Here is a 26859-nt window from a genome sequence, read left to right on the forward strand (position 1 = left end):
GACTGACCTGTTGGATGCTTATGGCGGTTTTCTGCGGTGTTAACAAGCTGTTGAGAAGGACTGGATGGAGAAGCCAACAGTTAAAAGCATCCCACGCTTTTCAAACCTCCCCGGGGGTGTTTTTTGGCAGTTTGGATGTTTTATCAAGAGGTCCACGGAGAGTCCAGTCCGGGGTGGGCAGAACTCCAAGATTTACTGCTGCTCAATGGTAAACAGCGACTGTTCCAAATAGAAACAGGGAGACCCAAGTCTGAGTTAATAGTTCCTTCAAAGTGGCAACAGGGGTAGATTGTGCATCAAAGAAGGCACAGGGCATGCACGCCTTCACTTACTGGGGAACACAAGAGTTGGAACTTTACAAAACACCGATTAGAATGCACTTTGGAGTATTGTGTGCAGTTCTATCACCACACCAGAGGAAGGATGTGATTTCACTGGAACAAATGCAGAGGAGATTCATAAGATTGTTGCCAGGGTTGGAAGACCTGAGATAAGTGGAGAGCCCGCGACTGGCTGAGACCGTTTTCCCTGGAGCAAGGGAGGCTAAGGCATGATGGAAGTGTCTCAGATTATGAGAGGCATAGGGAGAATAGATCATCAAAATGGCCTTCCCAGTGTAGAGGTACTAAAAACAAAAGGGAAGACTTTTAAGGTGAGAGGCACGAGTTTTAAAGAGGATTCCAAGCACAATTTTTTTGATACAGAGAATGGTTGATATCTGGAACATACTGCCAGAAGAAGTGGTGGAATCAGATACAATTATTACGTTTAAGAGAGGCGTTGAGTCACACGCCGTGAAAAAACCCATGATTGACTCTATTTCCCATCAAACTTGCCGATTAAGGTGCCGAGGAAGGTGAAATCATCGAGGTGAGTGCGGAAGGCGAGAGGGTGTTGCACCATCGAGCAGCCCCTCACTCACCGCTGCTGAACGAAGGTGTGTGCGTGTGGCAGTCTCTCTCTCCCTCTATCTCGCTGCTCCCAGAGGAACGTCCCTGCATTCGGATGGTCTCTCACTCTCTCCCTCGATGCTGCCGGAGGATGTTGCCGGGGGGTTCTGGGTCTCAGGCAAGGTTTAATCAACGTGGTTTGTGGATTGGCGTGTAGTTCACGTTATGAAGTGTTTCTGCTTTTTGGTCACTCCTTTTCCTGATGCTATTTTGAATCAGGGCAAACGCTGCAGGTATCAAACGCTGAGCTGAACTGAATATGCACGGACTCTTTCGATTTTGTGTTTTACATCCTGCCATTTTCGCTCGGTTTTTTTTGTTGCTATTTGTGCAATTTTTTTTCATGTGGGGGTGTTGATGTTTTTCTTCGAACAGGTTTCATGATTTTCTTTGTTTTCGTGGCTGTCTGTGGGAAGATGAGTCTCAGGGCTGTATACTGCATACCAACATTGATGATAAATGTACTTTGAGTTTTTGAATCCAGAAGGACAAGGCATGGTTCTATACAGTCTTATGCAGGCAAATGGGATTACTGTCAATGCACAGAAGGTAATGCATGGAAATGGTGGCACGAAAAGCCTGTTTCTCTGTTTGAAACTCTACGAATACCATGACTCTGATATAATCTTTTGGTGTCAGTCAGGAGATGCATTGCCTAAATTTCCTGATCAGATTTGCAGTGGACAGCAATGCAAGCTAGAAGCCAGTTGCCACCTCAAGCAATAACCTGGAATCACAATGAACAGAATAAGAAGTTAAATGACTTAAAAGAAGTTACAATTCCCGAACATAAACAGAGGCAGACAACAGATGGTTAATCACCATGACCGCCGAGGAGCTGTGGCCATTAAGAAAGCAGTCAGAGTCGATTAAGGAACAGCTTGTTGTTTTTTCAGCTATTGTAACGCTTACCCGCCTCTTCCTGGAAGACACAATTGCTGTATTTAGAGCTGGAACTGACTGTTCAGAGCCGACTATAAACAGATTACGTAAGCCTGAGTTCGCTGGGGCCCAGTTATGCAACGGCATCTGCTCCGGTGCCTCCCTGAACACCAACCAGACTTGTTTTCACGGAACAGGTCAAGATTCAAGACCCAAAACTCAAGATTGTTTATCGCCATTCATCAGTACGCGAATGTAAAGGAGAATGAAATGATAAGTACTCTGGATCTGATGGAACATCAAAAATAACACAATAAGCATTAAAGACTCAATAAAAAATATAAATACAAAGATTAGTTTATATATAGTACTGTACAAAAGTCTTCGGCACCCTGGTTACACATGAGTGCCTGAGATTTTTGCACGGCACTGTACATTCTCTCGGTGCTCACTTTATTCGGTACCTCCTGTACCTAATAAAGTGGCCATTGAGTGTATTTCTCTACATTCATAGTCCTCTGCTCCTGTTAGCCCATCCACTTCAAGGTCTGGCGCATTGCCCATTTATAGATAGTTTTCTGCACACCACGGTTGTGATACGTGGTCGTACGCGTAACTACCACCTTCCCGGCAGCTTGAAACAGTTCGGCCATCCTCCTCGGATATCTCTCATGAACAAAGTGTTTTCGCTGACAGGATGAGATAAAGCAGTGGTGGCGGGGTGTGCTGGGGTGAGTTCATGGCCGGAGGCGTTGATCAGCCCGACCTCTTGGGGGATGTAACTGTCCGAGGCCGGTGGTTCAGGCAGATGCCGCGTAGCCGTTAGCTGCATGAAAACGGGGAAGTTCAGGAGAATCGGGTGGATCAGCCGTAGCGTTGGAGGGATGAGCTGCATCAGGTCCCAGCCAGTCTTTCAGGACAGGCGCAGGAGAACAGATCACCACATCATCCCCTCAAGAGCATCAGAGGAATAGAATTCTGAAACCAGAGCAACACACACAAAATGCTGGAGAAACTGGGTGTTCCTCCAGAACTTTCTGTACTTTGCTCTGGATTCCCAGCGTCTACAGAAACTCTTGTGATTAAAATTCGAAAGCCAGGCTGACACATGATGGAGGGGCCCAGGAGATGGCAGATGCTGAAACAAGACAGGGGAGGAACTCAGCAGGTCAGGCAGCATCTGTGGAAGGAGTTAATTTTGTGGGTCGAGACACTTTACCTAGACTGGTTCAGATGAAGTCAGGCAGATGTGGTTAGCAGCTCATTTATGAGAAGGAAAACTGATCTCCAACCTCCTCTGCCTTGCAGCTATACCCACTCCTGTCAAAGGCTTCAGGAGTAAACCCCAGGGGAAAAACCTGGAGCTGGAGTCCCTAAGGAAGTCTGACATTGAGTTCAACACTGACTGGCAACTCTCGCAATGCTGCTGATGCCAGACTGTATCAATTTCTGCCGTTCCTTTGGGTTCATCAGATGTGTGGAGATGGGGAACAGCTTGCTCACCATATTGTATTGCCCAGGCTTGTATATCTAGAGAGTTAGGATGCAACATCCATGGTCACCCTTGACCAACGGAGGCCTCAGTCAGTCAGATAAAGGATCTCCACCCAAAATATCAACTATCCATTTCCCTCCACAGATGCAGCCTGACCCACTGAGTTCCTCAGTGTGTTTGAGACCTGATGCAAACGAGCTCCGTCCCAAATCCCACCATCACGAGATCCTGGTCACTTTCCTAGGAGGCAAGGGAAATCACAAGGCATCGGATTTTACTGGCCACTGGTTACCTTCTGCTCAACAGCGCATTAATGTGAGAAGTCATCAATCTGAAAGCATCTTCTGCTTCCCTCTCCACAGATGCTGACTGACCTACTGCAAATCTGGCTCCTAGCTGGTTGGTACATTGGGAAGTTACTTTTCCACCCTCAATGCCAACTGGCCATGTTCCAAAGCAGCTGCTTGTGGGATCTTGCTGTGTGAAAATTGCCAGTCGCCATTACTAAATAACAACAGCATTCCTCTCCACAAGTTCCCTAACAATCCGCTTTTCATTTCAATAGCCGATGGCTGTCAACGGCGGAGTGATCAGATTCAAAAGTTCTAAGGTTCATTTGATTATCAAAGTACGTATGCAGGATACAACTCTGAGATCCGTCTTCTCCAGATAGCCATAAAATACAGAAAAACTATGGAAGTCGTTGAGGTCCCCCTCCTGCATGAAAAAGAAAAAGAAACAGAACTCATAAACCTCAAACTCCTCAACCTCTCCCTCGCACAAGAACTAACATATCGCCCATCCAGATACGGCAGCTAAAACATCAAACCCCTTACCAGCAAGCCCCTCCCACACAAAAAACAGCGACAATAACATCAAATACCCAACCACTCCCTCACCCACAAAAGTAACATCGCCCACCCGCCTATCGGCTGCAAGAAGGAAAACACGGAAAAGCTGAAGGAGACCAATATAAACTGCCGTTCACACCGATAATCACAGATGTCTGGGAATTTTGAAAACGTCCTCCACCAGCATCGAGGTGAGTAAGAGCTCGAACTCAGTCCTTCCGTGGGGCCTTCAACCGCCAAGAAGTGGCCTCTTGTGGGGAGCAATTCAAGAATGAGCAAAATCAGGTTTATTAGCACTGAGAGGTGTTTGTTGTTTTGTAGGAGCAGTACGTAAAAAACTACTATAAGTTACGAGAAGAAATAGCAAATAGATTAGCTTCTAGTTGGCACTTATACATTGAACTTTTGGGTGGTGAGGTGGAGATACGTCTCTACCAAAGAAGGGAAGCCTGCAGGTCACCCTTGGGCAAAGTTTAGCACCTGCCTAGCCCCTCCACCACCCCTCCCCGGATCAGGGTCACGTGAAGCCATGGGAGCAGGTGGCGGATGGTCGTATGAGCGTCTGGTGCACATCGCAAGTCCTGGTTATTTGACCACTGACGCCAGGCGGACAATCTCTGAAGAGTATTGATAATGGCTGGGGTCACCCGTCTTGTAAAGACACTGCCCAGAAGAAGGTAATGGCGAACCACACTTCTGTAGAGATATTTGCCAAGGACAATCAAGGTCACGAGACCATGATCACCTATGTCACACAACATATGATGATGTTGACATTGAACTTACAGTGAACTCACAGAAGTATCACGGTTAGCACATTGCTTTAGACCATAAGATATAGGAGCAGAATTAGGCCATTTGGCCCATCGAGTCTGCTCCACCATTCAATCATGGCTGATCCTTTATTTCCCCCTCCCCTCAGCCCCACTCCCCAGCCTTCTCCCCATAACCCTTGATGCCGTGTCCAATCAAAACCCCATCAATTCCTGTCCTAAATACACCCAACGACCTGGCCTCCACAGCTGCCTGTGGTAACAAATTCCACAGATTCACCACCCCCTGGCTAAAGAAATTTCTCTGCATCTCTGTTTTAGGTGGATGCCCCTCTACCCTGAGGCTGTGCCCTCTTGTCCTGGACTCCCCCACTTCACAGCAACAGCGATCACCAGTCAGGGTTCAATACCCTCCACTGCTCGTAAGGGGCTTGCTCATTCTCCTCGTGACAGTGTGGCTTGTCTCCAGATGCTCCTTTCCCCTCCCACGTTCCAAAGACATACAGATTACGGTTAGTGCGTTGGGGTCACTACATAAATAGTGCAGAAAGAGAGCTAACCAGCGAGGGGGTGTTCACCAATTCATTGTCCCTTCAGAAATCTGGTGGTGGAAGGGAAGAAACTGCTTCCAAAATGTTGAGTGTACATCTTCAGGCTCCTGTACCTCGGAATCGGATTCATTTATCTAACACATGTACAGGAAAACATAAAGTGAAATGCTTCGTTTGCATTAACTACTAACACAGCCCAAGGGTAAAGAAAGGTGTGTTGCAGCAGAGGTAATAGTGTCCTTATAGAGATGAATTATTCAGCTTATCGGACTGTTTCCTGAGGACTGCAGCAACTGTGGACTCCCCACACTGAACCCGTTTATGGGTAATACTGCAGCGCCCACGAAACTTCACCCTGCTTCACCCTGTAAAAGGTATCACAGAAACATCCCCTCACTGCCCAGCAACGGAACGTAATTTATGTATTTATTTTATTGAGATATCACCCAGCAATCTCCCCGATTTAATCCTAGCCTAATGACGGGACAATTTACGATGACCAGTTAACCTACCAACCAGTACTTCTATGAACCGTGGAGCCAACCGGAGGAAACCCACGCGGTCACAGGGAGAACATGCAAATTCCTTACAGGCAGTGGTGGGAATTGAACCCGAGTCGCCTGTACTATAAAGCGTCGTGCTAACCATTACGCTACCGTGCCGCCCCACCTGGGCTTGAACAACTTCTTGAATAACATTTCTTGCATTTACTTTTAAAATCTAGGAGTCAAAAATCATTGAGTTTTCCCACCGACGACATCCTGGGAAGCAGGGATGGGGTGGTTGGTGAGATTTGGGAGGGGGCTACATTGGGGGGTTGACAGTGGAGATGGTCAGCAGGTTTAAGTTCCTGGGTGGCAATATACCGGATGACTTTTCTCAGGCCCAGCACGGAGATGAAGTTACAAGGATGGCGTGCCAGCTTCTGTACATTCTTGGAAGGTTAAGAAGGTTTGGCTTGTCACTGAACAGCCTAACGAGCTTCAACAGATGTACAGTTGCAAGTATCCTGATGGGTTCAGCGATTCAAAATCTGCAGGAATAAAAGAAGCTGCAGAGAGTTGTGGTTCTGGCACTTCCCACCCCACCAGTACTGGTACCTACATGATATTCTGCCTCAAGGAGGCAACATCCATCATCAAAAATCCCCTCCACCCGGGCCATGACATATTCTCGCAGACAGGAGGCACAGAAACCCGAAGTCCAACATCAGCAGGCTCAAGAACAGCTATGTCTCTTCAACCATACAGCCCAAGTCACTGGAGTTTAGCAGTTTTCACTACTATGAACAGTTTGCACGACAATGGACCTTGTTTTAGATTATAATTGTGTTTTTTGTATAAGGCATCCATTAGCCTTGCTAGACCATGGATCTGCGCCTGGAAAGTCTTCGCTCTCCAGGGCGCAGGTCTGGGCAAGTTGTATGGAAGACCGGTAGTTGCCCATGCAGCAAGTCTCCCCTCTCCACGACACCGATGTTGTCCAAGGGAAGGGCATTAGGACCCATACAGCTTGGCACCAGTGTCGTCGCAGAGCACTGTGTGGTTAAGTGCCTTGCTCAAGGGCACAACACGCTGCCTCGGCTGGGGCTCGAACTCACAACCTTCAGGTCACTAGTCTAATGCCTTAACCACTTGGCCACGTGCCCACACACTTTGGTATAATTTATCTTTAATTTACACTTTTGCTTGAAAATGTTGTATCTCCAGCTAGCCCCCTTCACCTCCCCTTAACTTTTTTTATTCTGGCGTCTTCCCCCTTCCTTTTCAGTCTTGAAGAAAAGGGTCTTGGCCTGAAACGTCAACTGTTTATTCATTTCCATAGATGCTGCCTGACCTGCTGAACTGCTCCAGAGTTTTGTGTGTGTTGCTCTGGATTTCCAGCATCTGCAGACTCTCATGTTTGTGTTTCTCATGCTACGTGCCTGCGAAGCTGCTCTAAGTCTTTCATTGCAGCTGTGCCTGCGTGTACTTGTGTATACAGCAATAAATTCAACTTTAAATTTGCTTTGAAGATTTAATAAACATTTTCTGGGCACATGAGGGCAAACTCCTTCACACAGAAGGCACTGCAAAAATGGAACGAGCTACCCGAGGAAGTGGTTGGTGCAGGTACAAAAAACACCGACGTGGTGGGCGTCAGGAGGTTGTAAACTCAACCAGCTTCATCACCGACACTAGGTTCCCCACCATTAAAGACATCTTCATAAGATGGTGGGTCAAGAAGCCAGCATCCATCATTAAGGACCCCCACCACCCAGGACATGCCCTCTTCTTGTTACTACATCAGTGAGGAGGTAGAAAAGCCTGCGGACACACACTCAACATTTTAAAAACAGCTGCTTTCTCTCTGCCATCGGATATCATCAACCCATGACCACTTTTCCTTTCTTTCTTACTGTAACTTTCAATAATTTGTTATGCCTGCATTGTACTGCTGCCACAAAACAACAATTTTCACGACTAATGCCAGTGACAACAAACCTGATTCAGATTTAGACAGGAAGGTGGATAGGAAAGGTTTAGAGGGGTGTGGCGGGGGCGGGGGGGCGCAGGGGGGTGGTGGGTGGTAAATGGGAGTAGCTTAGGTCAGCATCATGTTCAGAATCAAGTTTAATATGATTGGATCACTGGTATATATAATGAAAATTGTTGTTTTGCAGCAGCAGTTCAATGCAATACACAAAAAACTATAAATTACTATATGCTTACAATGGCAAGGAAAGGTACGTCACATCCGGAGTTTCTCCGGTTAGTGGACGATTTCCCTCCGCGCCTCTCTGACGTAGTGGGGAACCGCGTACGAGGCAAGTTATAGCAGTGGTTTGCCATTGCCTTCTGCCGGGTGAGTTTCCAAAGAGACCACCAGCTCCTAACCCAGCACGGATGGAAAGCATGCAGGGGAGCCGGCTGGATTCGAACTCAGGACCTTCCGTCCAGAAGTCCAATGCTGATGCCACTACGCCACCAGCCGGATCATATTTACAATACTGTGCAAAAATCTTAGGCACATATATATAGCTAAGGTGCCTAAGCCTTTGCACAGTACTGTATTTGTCAACATGGAGCAGAGGGCAACTTTGTAAATCTGGGGGGAGTGAATGATGTTGGGAATGGCATGGGTAGAGTGCCACAGGAGGGGTGTGGGACAACTGGCAGAGAAGGAGTGCCAGGGGTGGTGGGTGGTGGTGCAGGGTGCAGATACACTCAGCCCTGAGACAGCAGGCAAGGTCATTTGATTTCAAACAATTGGTTTATTGATCATTACAGAATGTCTCTCTGGTGCTTCCCACTCCCTCCCCTCTCCCTTCCCCTTTTCCCAACCATGATTCCCCTCTCCCTGTCCCCTTCCCACTCTCAGTCCACACTAGAGACACATATCAGAATCAGGTTTATCATCACTCATATACAGTATGTCATGAAACTTTTTTTTTCTGTGGCAGCAGTTCAAAGCAATGCATAAAATTACTACAGTACTGTGCAAAAGTCTTAGGCACCCTGGCTATATATATGTGCCCAAGTCTTTTTCACAGTACTGTATGGGTGAGGTAGTGCTCATCGTCTATTCAGAAATCGGGTGGCAGAGGGGAAGAAGCCGTTCCTAAAACACTGAATGTGTGCCTTCAGGCTTTTGTATCTCCTTTCTGCAGGTAGCGGTAAGAAGAGGGCATGTTGAGCGGGGCTGAGAAGTCACTGAGTTGTTTAAAACCCTGATTGTTCCATTCTTGAACTGAAGGATGAAGAGGCAAACCGGTCACGGTCCTAATCTCACAGAGTCATACAGCACGGAAACAGGCCGTTTGGCCAAACAAGTGGACCTCCCATTAGCGTGGAGCAGGCTCCAGTGGCCGTGTGTCCAACACTCTCCCCCTGCTGCCATCATGCCCTCCTGCTTGGGAGCGTTCCCATTCCATGTCCAGTGGGGACTACTCCCACACTGCACCCTCTCTGGCGCAGTCAGCGGTAACTGCTCAGACGCCCATCCTGTTGCCTGTGAAACCCTGCTGGCCTCTTTTAGTCTTCCAGTCCTGATGCAGGGTCTCGGCCCGAAACGTAACTCTTTATTCCTTTTCACAGATGTTGCCTCCAGAATTTTGTATGTGGTAGTGGGAACCAACATCTTCAGATCTCTTTTGATCCATCAGCATTATTTTCATTCTGTTTTATCTTTATATAGCTTGCTCGGGAATAGTTAAAGCGGAGGTTGATAGGTTCTCGATTAGTCAGGGTGTCAAAGGTTACGGGGAGAAGGCAGGAGAATGGGGTTGAGAGGGGTGATAAACCAGCCATGATGGAATGGTGGAGCAGTCTCGAGAGGTGAAATGGTTTAATTCTGCTCGTATGTTTTATGGTCTCCTGCAGGGTCTGGCAGACCGTTTCCACGTTGCTACCAGCACTGACTTCTCAGCAGGGAGAGGGCCATCACCTGCAAGGCTTCCCAAGTACGATGTCACTTAGCCTACGTTCCCCTTTCACCTCATCATGATACGGTTTGTGTAGTGCAACAATTAGTGTAACACTTCACATCATCAGCAATCACAGATCGGGGTTTGATTCCCACTGCTGCCTGTAAGGAGTTTTTACGTTCTCCCCGTGGCTGCGTGGGTTTCCTCCGGGTGCTCCAGTTTCCTCCCACAGTCCAAAGATGTACGGGCTAGGTTTAGTAAGTTGTGGGCATGATCTGTTGGCACCAGAAGACAGGCAATCCCCAGACAGTGTTGGTCATTGATGTAAACATTGCATTTTAATATATACTTCAATGTACATGTGACAAATGAAACTCATCACAGCAACAACCTTCCACTCAACATCAGTAAGACTAAGGAATTGATTGTGGACCTCAGGAAGGGTAAGTCGAGGGAACACACTCCAATCCTCATCAAGGGATCAGTGGTGGAAACGGTGAGCAGCTTCAAGTTCCAGGGTGTTAACATCTCTGATCCTGGGTCGAACATATGGATGCAATTACAAAGAAGGCCTGGCAGTGGTTATATTTCATTAGGAGTTTGAGGAGAGTCGGTATATCACCAAAGACTTGTGCATATTTCTACCAATATACCGTGGAGAGCATTCTAACTGGTTGTATCACCACCTGGCATGGGGGGCAGAGGGAGAGGGACACTGCACAGGATCGGAAAAAGTTGCAGAACGTTGTAAACTCAGCCACCTCCATCGTGGGCATTGGTCTCCCCAACATTCAGGACACGTTTGAAAGGTAATGCCTCAAAAAGGCGACATCCATCATTAAGGCTCCCAGGACATGCTCTCTTCTCATTCCTGCCACCAAGGAGGTGGTCATCACCATCATCAGGTGCCATGCCCAGTTTGAGCTTTGACTGCCATTGCCCAAACACTCCTGTTTCGGGTCAAGTGGATCAGTTCATTGGTATTCATTTCCAGTTCTCTGCCTGCTGTCTCCATCATCATTTAGCTTCGTCTTCCTCTTGCTTTCTTCCCTTCAATCTTTCCCATAATTACCGTGCATTCTAACTCCTCTTTCCTAATCACGTGTCCAATGAAGTTACGTTGCCTTTCATGATCTCATACATTATTTCTCTTTTTGTGTTTGCTCTGTTCATGACATCCTCATTAGATATCATTTTGTGCATGATATTCTTTGCATCCTCCTCAAAAACTACATCCCTGCTGCTACAATTCGTTTCCTCATGTTACTAGATATTGTCCAACATTCTGAGCCATATAACGTAACTGGATAAATTTAATATTTCAGTACTCTGAGGCAGGTTGTTATGCCTAGTTTAGTATTGGTTAGTATAGTCTTCATTCTCGTAAAGGTGTCTTTTGCCATCCCTATTCTTCTGTTTTATGTCTTCCCCGTTTATTCTCAGCCTGCAGATAGGATTCTCCTTCTTTTAGAATATCACCATACATTCTGTAATTTTGCAGTTGATAGATAAGCCCATTTTTGCACTTTCTTCAACAATTATATCAATTAAGTTTTGTAGTTCTTCCTCCATACTTGCAATTAACACAGTGTCATCTGCATATCTGAAATTATTGATGTTTTCACCGCTAACTTTGATTCCCAAAGTGTGTCTTATTTTTTGTAATATTGTTTCAGTGTACACGTTAAATAAATCAGGGGAGAAAACACACCCTTGTCTAACGCCTCTCTTGATTTTCATAAACTGACTCACTTCTCCATCTATTCTTACAGCAGCAGTTTGTTCTCAGTACAGATTTCTGATTAGGCGGAGGTCTTTCGTATCTAAATCTAGAGTTTTCTGTAATACAGTTTCCCCCGCCATCCGAAGGTAGAGCGTTCCTATAAAACGGTTCGTAAGCCGGAATGTCATAAAGTGAAGAAGCAATTACCATTAATTTATATGGGAAAAATTTGTGAGCGTCCGCAGATCCAAAAATAACCTACCAAATCATGCCAAATAACACATAAAACCCAAAATAACAGTAACATATAGTAAAAGCAGGAATGATATGATGAACACACAGCCTATATAAAGTAGAAATCATTGCTGCACTGTTCTCGGTAGCGAAAATCTCACGCAAGTGCTCTCGGCAGAAACACGGCGCAAGCGCTCTCCAGTAACCTTTAAACTATGAAGTTGCCAAATCATACCAAATAACACGTAAAAATACACAGCCGATATAAAGCAGAAATAATGTATGTACAGTGTAGTATCACTTACGGGAATTGGGAAGACATCAAGCACACTGATGATGTTGTGTTAGGCTGAGTCGTTGGAGGTTGGGGTGGTGCAGTGGCCCCCACCCTCCGGGCAGCTGACCGATACCTAATTAGGTGGTACCTAATTAATTAGCTTGTTTATTTCGGCTTTTTTCTTAAAGATGTGCTGGGTGCGTCCCGGCTACTGCTGCATTCTCCGCGGCAATGTATCTGTCCGCGGCCCGGGGGTTGGGGTGGTGGGACAGGGGGGTGTCATCTCATCGTCGATCAGGGCAGGCAGGTCATCTTCTTCTATGTCTGCCTGCCTCGATGTCAAAGGTCGAGGTTTGTTGTCTGCTGTGGCTGATGTGGAAGGCTTGCTTGACTGCTTAGCCTCGCGCATTTTTCTATCATACAGTTCTTTGTAAGCACTCAAACCATCCTGCAAATACGCCCTAAACCGACATACCCTTTCAAAAATAAAGTCGTACTTTATCATTGCAGCTAAAATCTCACGCAGTTGCTTCATGTTCAGTTCCTGGATGACTTCACTTTCGGTCCGATCGCTACTGCATTTGGTTTTGATCGTTATCTTTTCCTCTTCCAATTGCATCAGCTCTTGATCTATCAGTTCTTGGTCATGAGATGCCAAAACCTCTTCAACATCATCATTGTCAACTTCCACAAGCCAAACTCACTTTATCCTTACTTCGTTCACCAAGATCGAAACACTTAATTATGTCTAGTTTTACGCTAACTGTAACACCCTTACGAGCTCTTTTAGGCTTTTCCAATACCTTAGAACTCATCTTGCTAACGGCTGCTCACAGGCACGTGTTTAAGCAATGCCAGCGAGAATGCAGTTCCGAATCCAGGGGAGGGCAGCTGCTCAGGGCGCGCGCTGCTTTTTATCGTGCGCTGCCTTTTTACGTAACAGTGAAAACACCTTCTGTTAGCGAAACAGGGAACTAATGTAGTTCTTTCGTAACAGTGAGGTTTCGTAAAGTGAACGTTCAAAAAGCGGGGAACACCTGTATTTCAAATAACTTATTGTGCTTCACGTTATCAAATGCTTTTGTGTAGTTGATAGAACGAACAAACAAACCTTTTTGCACTTGAATAGCTCGTTCTGATAGTATCCTTAACATCAATATTGCGTTTCTTGTACCTTTGTCTTTCATAAAACCACTTTGCTCTTTGCCTATTTCAGCTTGTATCTTACTTTTAGCTCTTGTCATCAAAATTCTTAGAAATATCTTGGTGATATGACTCATTGAACTTATGGTCCTATGTAATTCACATTCTATTGCTCCAGCTTGCTTAGGCAGAGTGATAACCGTATATAACAATTACAGCACGGAAACAGGCCATCTCGGCCCTTCTAGTCCATGCCGAATGCTTACTCTCACCTAGTCCCACCAACCTGCACTCAGCCCATAACCCTCCATTCCTTTCCTGTCCATACAGCTCTCCAATTTTACTTTAAATGACCATATCGAACCTGCCTCTACCACTTCTGCTGGAAGCTCGTTCCACACAGCTACCACTCTCTGAGTAAAGAAGTTCCCCCTCATGTTACCCCTAAACTTTTGCCCCCTAACTCTCAACTCTTGTTTGAATCTCCCCTACTCTCAGTGGAAAAAGCCTATCCACGTCAACTCTATCTATCCCCCTCATAATTTTAAATACCTCTATTAAGTCCCCCCTCAAACTTCTACGCTCCAAAGAATAAAGATCCAACTTGTTCAACCTTTCTTTGTAACTTAGGTGCTGAAATCCAGGTAACATTCCAGTAAATCTTCTCTGTACTCTCTCTATTTTGTTGACATCTTTCCTATAATTCAGTGACCAGAACTGTACACAATACTCCAAATTTGGCCTTACCAATGCCTTGTACAATTTTAACATTACATCCCAACTCCTATACTCAATGCTCTAATTTATAAAGGCCAGCATACCAAAAGCTTTCTTCACCACCCTATCCACATGAGATTCCACCTTCAGGGAACTATGCACCATTATTCCTAAATCCCTCTGTTCTACTGCATTCTTCAATGCCCTACCATTTACCACGTATGCCCTATTTTGATTAGTCCTACCAAAATGTAGCACCTCACATTTATTAGCATTAAACTCCATCTGCCATCTTTCAGCCCACTCTTCTAACTGGCCTAAATCTTTCTGCAAGCTTTGAAAACCTACTTCATTATCCACAACGCCACCTAGCTTAGTATCATCTGCATACTTACTAATCCAATTCACCACCCCATCATCCAGATCATTAATATATATGACAAACAACACTGGACCCAATACAGATCCCTGAGGCACACCACTAGTCACCGGCCTCCAACCTGACAAACAGTTATCCACCACCACTCTCTGGCATCACCCATCCAGCCACTGCTGAATCCATTTTACTACCTCAATTATATACCTAACAATTGAACCTTCCAACTAACCTACCGTGTGGAACCTTGTCAAAGGCCTTACTGAAGTCCATATAGACAACATCCACCGCTTTACCCTCGTCAATTTTCCTAGTAACCTCATCAAAAAATTCAATAAGATTTGTCAATATGACCTTACACACACAAATCCATGTTGACTGCTCCTAATCAGACCCTGTCTATCCAGATGATTATATATACCATCTCTAAGAATACTTTCCATCAATTTACCCACCACTGACATCAAACTCACAGGCCGATAATTGCTAGGTTTACCCTTAGAACCCTTTTTTAACAATGGAACAACATGAGCAATACGTCAATCCTCCGGCACCATCCCCGTTTCTAATGACATTTGAAATATTTCTGTCAGAGCCCCTGTTATTTCTACAATAATTTCCCTCAAGGTCCTAGGGAATATCCTGTCAGGACCCGGAAACTTATCCACTTCTATATTCCTTAAAAGTGCCAGTACTTCTTCTTCTTTAATCATCATAGTTTCCATAACTTCCCTACCTGTTTCCCTTACCTTACACAATTCAATATCCTTCTCCTTAGTGAATACCAAAGAAAAGAAATTGTTCAAAATCCCCCCATCTCTTTTGGTTCCACACATAGCTGTCCACTCTGATTCTCTAAGGGACCAATTTTATCCCTCACTATCCTTTTGCTATTAATATAACTGTAGAAACCCTTGGGAATTATTTTCACCTTACTTGCCAAAGCAACCTCATATCTTCTTTTAGCTTTTCTAATTTCTGTCTTAAGATTCTTTTTACATTCTTTATATTCCTCGATCACCTCATTTACTCCATGCTGCCTATATTTATTGTAGATATCTTTCTTTTCCTGAACCAAGTTTCCAATATCTCTTGAAAACCATGGCTTTCTCAAACTTTTAACCTTTCCTTTCAACCTAACAGGAACATAAAGACTCTGTACCCTCAAAATTTCACCTTTAAATGAGCTCCATTTCTCTATTACATCCTTCCCATAAAACAATTTGTCCCAATCCACTCCTTCTAAATCCTTTCGCATCTCCTCAAAGTTAGCCTTTCTTCAATCAAAAATCTCAACCCTGGGTCCAGACCTATCCTTCTTCATAATTACATTGAAACTAATGGCATTGTGATCACTGGACCCGAAGTGCTCCCCAACACATACCTCTGTCACCTGACCTATCTCATTCCCTAACAGGAGATCCAACACTGCCCCTTCTCTAGTTGGTACCTCTATGTATTGCTGCAAAAAAACTATCCTGCACACATTTTACAAACTCCAAACCATCCAGCCCTTTTACAGTATGGGCTTCCCAGTCTATGTGTGGAAAATTAAAATCTCCCACTATCACAACCTTGTGCTTACTACAAATATCTGCTATCTCCTTACAAATTTGCTCCTCCACTTCTCGCTCCCCATTAGGTGGTCTATAATACACCCCTATAAGTGTTACTACACCTTTCCCATTCCTCAATTCCACCCAAATAGCCTCCCTAGACGAGCCCTCTAATCTATCCTGCTAGAGCACCGTTGTAATATTTTCTCTGACAAGCATGCAACACCCCCCCCATCCCTCTGATTCTATCACACCTGAAGCAATGAAATCCAGGAATATTTAGTTGCCAATCACACTCTTCCTGCAACCATGTTTCGCTAATAGCTACAACATCATACTTCCAGGTATCAATCCATGCTCTAAGATCATCCACCTTTCTTATAATGCTCCTCGCATTAAAAATCAATGCATTTAAGAAATTTTCTACCTCTTACTGTCTGTTTATCACTAATGGTGCAAACAACTTCACTATTTTCTTTTTCTTCTTTCTCCCCTACATCTGTTCCTACACTCTGGTTCCCCTCCCCCCTTGTAAATACTGATTTTTTCATCTCTTCTGGTATTATTCCAGTCTCATAAATGTCATTGATTAAATTAGTAAGTTTTTCAATTCCATCATCTTCAAGGATGATAATTTGTTCTATTACTAATTCATCAGGACCTGCTGCCTTTCCTTTTTTCATCTTATTTATTGCATTACGAACTTAAGATTTTAAAATACTTGGACCTTCAAAGTTTTTCTTAATTTCTGGTTTTTCACCTGGATCATCTTCAAACAATTCCTGAATATACTTAGTCCATCTGTTCATAATCTCATCTTTTTCAATGATAATGGTATCGTCCTTTGCTTTCAAACAGCCACCTGAAGAACAGAGGAGCTTTTTACCAGTGATATTCTTGATTTGTTGATGTAACCTTTTTGGATCAGTAATAGGGATTCTTTCTATTTGCTCACATTCCTGGTTTAACCATTCTTCTTTGGCTTTTTGACATAAGCTTTTAACTTTTTTATCTAAGGACTTGTATTCTATAGGATTTGCTTTCTTCCATCTCCTTTCTTCCATTAGATTTTTGATTTCATCTGTCATCCATTTATTCTTTGTGCTTCTTCCTTTTTTAGGAATCACTGACTTTGCTGATTCTACCAAGGCATCCTTCAGAGAGTTAAATTTCATCTCTATATGATTGCTATCATCTTCAACAGATTCTATTTCTAGACTTTGAAATCTAGGAGGTGGTACAGGGCCCTGAAATCACACACCACTCAATGTTTCAGGAACAATTTAGACCATAAGACCATAAGACAAAGGAGCAGAAGTCGACCATTCGGCCCATCGAGTCTGCTCCGCCATTTTATCATGGGCCGATCCATTCTCCCATTTAGTCCCACTCCCCCGCCTTCTCACCATAACCTTTGATGCCCTGGCTACTCAGATACCTATCAATCTCTGCCTTAAATACGCCCAATGACTTGGCCTCCACTGCTGCCCGTGGCAACAAATTCCATAGATTCACCACCCTCTGACTAAAAAATTTCTTCACATTTCTGTTCTGAATGGGCACCCTTCAATCCTTAAGTCATGCCCTCTCGTACTGGTCTCCCCTATCATGGGAAACAACTTTGCCACATCCACTCTGTCCACGCCTTTCAACATTTGAAATGTTTCTATGAGGTCCCCCCTCATTCTTCTAAACTCCACGGAATACAGTCCAAGCGCGGACAAACATTCCTCCTATGTTAACCCTCTCATTCCCAGAATCATTCCAGTGAATCTTCTCTGTACCCTCTCCAACGTCAGCACATCCTTTCTTAAATAAGGAGCCCAAAACTGCCCCTAGTACTCCAAGTGAGGTCTCACCAGCGCCTTATAGAGCCTCAACATCACACCCCTGCTCCTATACTCTATTCCTCTAGAAGTGAATGCCAACATTGCATTCGCCTTCTTCACCACCGACTGGAGGTTAACCTTAAGGGTATCCTGTACGAGGACTCCCATTGCAACTCCGAATTTTGAATTCTTTCCCCATTTAAATAATAGTCTGCCCATTTTTTTTTCTGCCAAAGTGCATAACCATACACTTTCCAACATTGTACTTCATTTGCCACTTCTCTGCCCATTCTTCCAATCTATCCAAGTCTCTCTGCAGACTCTCCATTTCCTCAGCACTACCGGCCCCTCCACCTATCTTCCTATCGTCAGCACTTCTTCCCCTCCGCCATCAGATTTCTGGAAAGACAATGAACTCACAAGCTGTTTTTTCACCTCTTTCTGCACTATTTATTTATTTTTTTAGATATACTTATTGTAATTTATACATTTTGTTTTGAATTGCACTGCACTGCTGCCACAAAACAACAAATTTCACAATGTGTATCAAAGGTACTAAACCTGATTCTGATTCTAATCTTTAATCTCACCTTCCTCAGCTCTCCGGTGAAATGATATCGTATTTGTAAGTAGGATGCCGTGCACAATTCTGATTTGATGGAGACAGATGTGAGAAGCAGAGGAACATCTGAAGAAATTTCTGAAATGCCCAGCTCGCTGCCACTGCTACTGTGCGATTGAGAGTCTCCAGAGGGAAGGACCCAAAATCCCCGGCTTTGCCTGCTGCTGGCAACCGAGGCTGAGGTCGAAGCACTCGGCAGAGATGATGCTGGGTACTCGGTGTTGGAGGGCTGATCGGGGGCTCGAAGTTTTCGGACGACTCAGAGTCGGACTGTGGTCAGGCATGGCAGGGAGAGTTTTCTTCCTTCTCCTGTCTGCGTGAGATGTGGGACTTTTGAGAGACCTTGAACTTTTTTACTGTGCCATGGCCTGTTCTTCATCAAGTTATGGTATTGTTGCACTGTTGTAACTATATGTTATAATTATGTGGTTTTTGTTAGTTTTTCAGTCTTGGGCTGTCCTGTGTTTCTGTGATATCACACCGGAGGAACATTGTATCATTTCTTAATGCATGCATTACTAAATGACAATAAAAGAGGACTGTGTGTCCTCATAATCTAATCTAAATCTAATCCTTCTGCTGGGCAGCCCAGTGTCATGGGCCAATATATAAACTTCAATGAAAAATAAGCTTTGACTATAAAATGTTTTGAAATGTCCTAAGGTTGGGGTGAAATCAACAGCTGAAAGAAATAAGTTGCTACAGTCAAAGTCATAGAGTCATACAGTACAGAAACATGCCATTCAGCCCAACTTGTCAATGCTGACCAAGACGTCTATCTGAGCTAATCCCATTTGCCTGCATTTGGCCCTATCCCTCTAAACCAGGGGTTCCCAACTTCTTTAATGCCATAGACCCCTCCATTAACTGAGAGGTCTATGGACCCCAGGTTAGGAAGCCTTGATCTAAAGGTTTTTATCCATGTACCTGTCTAAGTATCTTTTATTGTGCTTGCCTCAACTACATCTCTGGTACCTCGTTCCCTACACCCTTCGTAAAATAAAAAGTTGCTCCTCAGGTTTCTATTGAATCTTTCACCCCACCCTGAGGAAAAGACTGTACGTTCACCCTCTCAATGCCCCCACTTCTCTAAGATCACCTCTTGGATTGGCAAGTTTGGCAGGTCATTAATGATGGATGCTGCTTTTCTGAGGCATCACCTTTTCAAGGTGTCCTCGATGCTGGGGAGACCAGTGACAATGATGGAGCTGGCTGAGTTTACAACGTTCTGTGGCTTTTTCCGATCCTGTGCTGTAGCCCCTCAATACCAGGTGGTGATGCAGCCAGTCAGAATACTCTCACAAAGATATCCGCAGGAGTCTTTGGTGACATTCCAAATCTCCTCAAACTCTTAGTGAAATATAACCACTGTCGTGCCTTCCTTTTAATTGCATCCTAAACTCCAATACATAAAACCCGAGCTTTTGAACTTCTCTGAATAATCCCCTTGACTCCTGATAACATCTCTGTAAATGGTCTGCACTCTTTACCATCCTGTGTACTTGTATGGCTTCTTTCAGAGAGCCGTGGACTTGGGTGCCAAGATCCCTATTGTTGAGAGTGAAAGCTCCAGGTTGCCAGGTCTGGAGGTTGAAGCCAAGAGGTTTGTGAGTCTGGAGGTCAAAGCCCTCAGACTGAAGCCCCTAGGTCAGCGAGTCCAGAGGTTGGAGGCCCAATGTCTGCAAGTCCGTGGGCACGGTCTGGAGATGGGAGACGAGGAGGTGCCCTGGCAACACAAACAAAATGCCGGAGGAACTCAGCAGGACTGTCAGCATCTGTTGAAAAGAGTATCCCTCCCTCCCCTTTCTCAATCTCTCTGTCTCTGGAGACAGCTTATCTACTGATGTCTATTATAAACCCACTGACACTCACAGTTACCTGGACTACACCTCTTCCCACCCTGTTACTGGTAACGATGCCATCCCCTTCTCTCAATTCATCCGTTTCCACCGCATCTACTCTCAGGATGAGGCATTTCATTCCAGAACAAAGGAGATGTCCTCCTTCTTCAAAGAAAGGGGCTTCTCTTCCTTCACCATCAATGCTGCCCTCAAACACATCTCTTCCATTTCATGCATGTCTGCCATCACCCCACCAGGGATAGGGTTCCTCTTGTCCACCCCACCAGCCTCTGCATCCAGCACATAATTCTCTCCAACTTCCACCATCTCCAATGGGATCCCACCACCAAGCACATCTTTCTCTGCCCCCCCCCAACTTTCTACTTTCCACAGGGATCGCTCCCTACGCAAATTCCTTGTCCATTCATCCATCCTGGTATTTATCCTTGCAAGCAGAACAAGTGATACACCTGCCTCTACACCTCCTCCCTCACTACCATTCAGGGCCCCAAACAGTCCTTCCAGGTGAGGCGACACTTCACCTGTGAGTCTGTTGGGGTCATCGACTGTATCCAGTGCTCCCAGCGTGGCTTTCTGTATGTCAATGAGACCTGATGTGGATTGGGAGACCACCTCACCGAGCACCTACGCTCTGTCTGCCAGAGAAAGCAGGATCTCCCAGTGGCCACACATTTTAATTCCACATCCCATTCCCATTCCGCCATGTCAGTCCACGGCCTCCTCTACTGTTGTGATAAGGCCACGTTCAGGCTGGAGGAGCAACACCTTATATTCCGTCTGGGTAGCCTCCAACGTGATGGCATGAACATCGATTTGTCGAACTTCCGGTAATGCCCCCTTTCTTCACCATTCCCCATTCCCTTTTCCCTTTCTCATCTTATCTTCTTACCTGCTCATCGCCTCCCTCTGGTGCTCCTCCCCCTTTTCTTTTTCCATGGCCTTCTGTCCTCTCCTATCAGATTCCCCCTTCTCCATCCCTGTATCCCTTTCACTAATCAACTTCCCAGCTCTTTACCTCACCCCTCCCTCCCACTTTCACCCATCGCCTTCCTCCCCTCCCCCACCTTCTTACTCTGACTCCTCATATTTATCTCTCCAGTCCTGATGAAGGGTTTCGGTCCGAAACATCGACAGTTTACTCTTCTCCATAGATACTGCCTGGCCTGCTGAGTTCCTCCGGCATTTTGTGTGTGCTGCTTTGGGTTTCCAGCATCTGCAGATTGTCTCTTGTTTGTTATGGCAGGAAGTGGCCGGGTCCTGGGGTTGAAGGTGTGAGTGAGTGAGTGTGTGTGTGTGTGTGTGTGTGTATGTGTGTGTGTGTGTGTGTATGTGTGTGTGTGTGTATTGTGTGTGTGTTTTGTGTGTGTGTGTGTGTGTGTGTGTGTGTTTTGTGTGTGTGTGTGTTTTGTGTGTGTGTGTGTGTGTGTGTTTTGTGTGTGTGTGTGTGTGTGTGTGTGTGTGTGTGTGTGTGTTTTGTGTGTGTGTGTGTGTGTGTGTGTGTGTGTGTGTGTGTGTGTGTGTGTGTGTGTGTGTGTGTGTGTGTGTGTGTGTGTTTGTTTGTTTGTTTGTTTAGTTGGGGTGATGATGGTAAAAGATGTTTTGCTGTTTTTGCTCGTTGATTGCCGGCAGTGAATTGCTCTGCTGAATATTTGTGGGCAGGTTGCGTTGGCGCCGGAATGATGTTTGAGGACCAACCACAAGCGCATCCTCAGATCCTGTTGGTTGTTGGTGCAAACAGCGCATTTCACTTGAATGCCTGGAAGTTCACGTTATTAAATAAATAAATCTAATTTAATCATGTTTCGAAAAAAGCTGTTTTGATGTTGACCACGCAGATGCTGCCGAAACAAGTCTTGAAGAAGGATGTCGGCCTTGAAACGTCGACTGTTCGTTCATTCCCATGGATGCTGCCCGACCTGCCGAGTTCCTCCAGCGTTTTGTCCGCGGTTGTTCTGGATTCCCAGCATCTGCAGAATCTCTTCTGAATATTTCCTTCATTTCCCGCTATCAACATAGAGGGATAGTTACGCATCACCAGACAATCCAGTACACGGCGAAATGCTTTTCTAATTTTAATCTGATCTAGATAAGCGGCAAATTCCTTCGAGGGCCAGCACGGCGGTGGTTTGCGCCTTGGCTTTTCCCAAGCGCAAGCAGGAAGCTGTCGGCCCAGGGCAATCAGCTTCCCTCCCCGAATCGTGGTGAACCCGAAACCAGCGGCGACATCGCCTTGGGGGTAGGAGAGCGAAAGCGCTGGAGCGCGCAGTCAGTCAGGAGTGACGAGACGGGACGGGACGGGACGCGCTGGTGCCCGGCAGATAAAGTCACGCTGATCTTATCGTGCGGAGAGAGAGCCGCTCCTGTAGCACAAGGTCATGAGCGGGCGAGCCCAGTGAAAACAACCCCCGCCACCGACCCGGCAACATCCGTGTGAGCTCAGTCTCCAGTCACGGCGTGTCGGCTGAGTGCGTGTCTGGGGAATTAAACTCACCGTCTCTTGTGCAAAAGTACACGCGTGCACAGGGGCGCACCTTGCAGTAGCATCACGGACAGTGCGGTATCATATAAGCAGTCTTCGAAAGAAAGATATACATTATACAATGATTATACACATTACAATTGTCTTTACACCGAGAGAGGTGGCTCCATAGGGATGTATGAAATATGAGAGGCAGAGATTAGAGTATATGGCCAGCGATTCCCCCCCCCCCCCCGGGGTGCAATGGCTAGTATTAAGGAGCATAATTTTATGGTGATTGGAGGAGGGGAGGAAACTGCAGCACCCAGAGGAAACCCACGCGGTCGCAGGGAGAATGTACAGAGTCCTCACAGGCAGCGATGGGAATTGAATCCAGGTCTCTAGTACTGTGAGGTGTTGTGCTAACCACTACAGTACCGTGCTGCCCCAGACAGGCACACGGATGATAGAAAAGTGGAGGGTTACGCAGGAGGGAAGGGTTAGATTGATCTTAGAGTGGGTTAACAGGTCGGCACAATGTTGTGGGCTGAAGGGCCTGGACTGTAACATTCTGTGTTCCATCCAGATTTATCTCCGGCACATTGAACCACACAGTGAGGTGGGTCATCTGCATTAACAACCAACACAACCTGGGGATGTGCCGGGGGCAGCCCGCGAGAGCGCATTCCAGCACCAACATAGCGTGCCCAGTGTTCAGCAAAACAGCACAGGCAGCAACGACAACAAAACCAAACAACCCAGGTGAAACAAGCCCTGTTCTCACCGTCCCACCCACCCAGACAGACCTCCAGCCCAGGAGGCCACAGTTAGAACAAAAAGCAACTGGATTCATCCTACTGTCAAAAGAGACCAAATCCAAAGCTCCCCTGCCCTGCCCCCAAGAGAGGGGTAGTTCTGACCATTGGTGACTCCACCCATCCGCAACTCATAAAGGTGAGATACTTCATCAGACCAGGGTCTGCCCAAAGTCTCTTCACCCATGGAGTTGGGTCAGGTGAGAGCTGGAGACTGAGGGGTCACTTTATCGAGCTGTATAAAATCTGAGGGGCATTAGTCAGAATAGTGAACAGTCTTTTTCTTTTCAGGGAAAGGGGATCAGAAACTACAGGGCACAGGTAAGGATTTAAAGGTTGCCTGAGGAGCAAACTTTTCACACAACAGGACAGTGTGTACATGGAATGAGCCAGTGGAAGGGGTTGCAACGGGTATAATAATAACATTTAAAACAGACTTGGACAGGTACGTGAATAGGAAAAGGAGGGCTGTGATCCAAACACAGGCAAGTTGGACTAGCTTAGATGGCAATCTTGGTCAGCACGGAGCAGATGGGCCCAATGGCCTGTAAACTCATCTCCCCCTTGCGGAGGTGATGAAAGCGTGTCATGTCAATATTGCTGAGACGTGAGAGTAATTTACTCAAGGTTTACAGAGATCAGATGGGCCCCTTATGATACAGGACAACTAACAGAGTCTGTTGTTTGTTCATCCGTCCCCTGCCCTGAACATTATTGTCCAGAGAGACAAGGAGAGAGACAGAGTATTGAGACAAACAGAGAGACTGAGAAAGACATCGGCAGAGATAGCGGGAAATACAGAAATGCAGAGAGAGAGAGGGAGACAGAGAGAGACAGACAGAGATACAGAGAGGCAAAGAGAGGGAGACAGAAACAGGTACAGAGGGGCAGAGAGAGAGATACAAAGAGGCAGAGAGGCAGAGAAAGGGAGACAGAAAGAGGGAGAGAGATACAGTGAGGCAGAGGGACAGAGTGATACAGAGAGAAGGGGAGAGAGACACATACACAATCACACAGAACAAGAGACACATAAAGACAGGTATGGAAAAGAAATGAGAGGGAAAGAGAAAGAGGAGAGACGGACAGACAGAGCTGAGAAAGAAAGGGAGGAGAGAGAGGGGACACACAGGTCTAGAGAGATAGACAGAGGACGGAAGGAGCGAGGAGGGGGAGAGAGAGAGAGATAGAGGAAAACCGAGACATGAGGGGATGGGAAAGAAAGTGGAAGCACTGAGAGGGAGACTGAATAGGAGTGAAGATCAAATCATGCACAGAAGGACACAGGAAGGAAGGAGTACTGGAGTATTAACAGGAAAACGATCTGGTGATTGGGGAACTCCTGCCTCATCCAGTTCCCAAGTAAGCGGGACTAACAGAGTTTTACTGGGCACATTTGGTGGTCATGAGTTGGCAAGGGCAGTGGGGTCTCCAACACCAGTCTGGGGCTGTCAGTATGGCTCCAAACGGAGGCGGTGAGGAAAGGGTTAAAGCCAAGCAACCAGGTTTGTTGTTTTCAGGTGCAGTGGCTGTTCCTCCCCCCCCCCCCCCCCCCCCCCCCCCATTGTCAGGTCACATGAGAGGTGAGGAGAGGAATTTAGTGATTGTTCTTTGGTGGTCAAAGTGACCTCACTGGCAATACTAAACACCTGCACCTACTTTGTATCTCCAGTCGTAATGAGGAACACATACATCTGTGCACCGTTCACTGTTTACATATCCTGACCTCATGCACAACACATTTGTCACAGTGAAACATCCACTAGTTGTCTCTCAGTCACTGTAATTATATCACTGAGGTTGGTGGACACGCAGTGATACTGTGGTTAGCTGACTACGTCATTGTCTAGGGGCCTTGGGTAATCATTTAACAATGTGGGTTCACGTCCTGCATAAAGTTTCTTCATCAGCACTTCCACCTCTTCATGCAGAGGCTTTTACGGTTTATTCTGCACTGTTGCTAGAACACCCAGTCAGTGACCACATTATTCTGTTCCTCCTGTACCAAATAAAGTGGTCACTGAGCGTATGTTCATGGTCTTCTGCTGCTGCAGCCCGTCCACTCTGAGGTTCGACATGTGTGTTAGAGATACTCCTTTGCACACCACTGTTGTAATGCGTGGTTATTTGAGTTACTGTCGCCTTCCCGTCAGGTTGAACCAGTCTGGCCATTCTCCCCTGACCTCCATCATTAACAATATGCTTTTGTCCACAGAACTGCTGCTCACTGGATGATTTGTTTTTTTGCATCATTCCCTGGAAACTTTAGAGACTGTTGTGCTCGAAACTCCCAGGAGATCAGCAGTTTCTGAGATACTCAAACCACTCCATTTGGCACCAACAATCAGAAATGTGACTTAGATCACATTTCTTCCCCTTTCTGATGCTTGGTCTGAACAACAACTGAACCTCTTGACTAGGGGCTCCCAACCTTTCTTATACCATTAACTGAGGGGTCCATGGCCCCAGGTCAGGAGCCCCCGTTCCTGACCATGTCTGCATGCCTTTATACATGGAATTGTTGCCACGATTGGCTGATTAAATACTTGCATGAACAAGCAGGTGTACAGGTGTACCCGATAAGGTGGCCACTGAGTGTACTTAGGACATTTCAGCACAGTATAGGCCCTTCGGCCCACCATGTTGTGCTGACCTTTTAGCCTATTCTTAAAATCAACCTAGCCCATTCCTCCTACATAATCCTCCATTCTTCTATCATCTTTGTGCCTATCTAAGAGTCTATTAAATGTCCCCAGTGTATCTGTTTCTACCACCAGTCCTGGCAGGGTGATCCACACACCCACCAATCCCTGTGTACAATAATTTCTCTGACATCCCCCTACATCACCTTAAAATTATGCCCCCTTGTTTCAGCCATTTCCACCCTGGGAGAAAGTCTCTGGCTGTTCACTCAATCTGCCTCTTATCATCTCGTACCCCTCTATCAGGTCACCTCTCATCCTCCTCCACTCCAGAAGGAAAAGCCCTACTTCACTCAGTCTATCCTTATAAGACATACTCTCCAATCCATCAGCCTTATGAAGGGTCCCAGCCCAAAACGTCGACTGTTTATTCTCTTCCGTTGATGCTGCCTGACCTTCTGAGATCCTCCAGCACTCTATGTGTGTTGCTCTGGATTTCCAGCATCTGCAGTCTCTCTTGTGTTTTAAGACATCTGAGGAAAATACGCAGGAGTACGACCAGGGACGACCTTGGAGATCTGGCAAAGGCACAGTATGATTAATGGCTTTGTTCGAGCTGTCAAGTTCTGCAGCTGGCCATTCCATTGTAAAGTTATTTACACTTGAAGCAATTTTTCCTCTTCAGTATTAAAGTTCTGAAG

At 45.9% G+C, this 26859-nt stretch overlaps 2 long non-coding RNA genes across 3 annotated transcripts in view; one reads left to right on the forward strand and one right to left on the reverse strand.

The window, feature by feature from the left end:
• The window catches only part of LOC140210972 (uncharacterized), a 51710-nt gene extending 30491 nt beyond the window's left edge, over positions 1–21219 (reverse strand). The window contains exons 1-4 of one of the 2 annotated variants that reach the window (XR_011889349.1): positions 18353–21219; positions 3620–4044; positions 1773–2120; positions 8–1677 (exon numbers count right to left, since the gene is read on the reverse strand). This is a non-coding gene — a long non-coding RNA (uncharacterized lncRNA). The remainder of the gene's footprint in view (positions 1–7; positions 1678–1772; positions 2121–3619; positions 4045–18352) is intronic. The other variant, XR_011889348.1, reaches the window with a different exon arrangement.
• LOC140210973 (uncharacterized) lies at positions 173–18998 on the forward strand. The gene is made up of 3 exons (XR_011889350.1): positions 173–4369; positions 5273–5463; positions 18362–18998. It is a non-coding gene; the product is annotated as an uncharacterized lncRNA (long non-coding RNA).
• Positions 21220–26859: the final 5640 nt, after the last annotated feature.

Source organism: Mobula birostris, chromosome 16, assembly GCF_030028105.1.
Source record: "Mobula birostris isolate sMobBir1 chromosome 16, sMobBir1.hap1, whole genome shotgun sequence".
Classification (NCBI taxonomy): Eukaryota; Metazoa; Chordata; class Chondrichthyes; order Myliobatiformes; family Myliobatidae; genus Mobula; species Mobula birostris.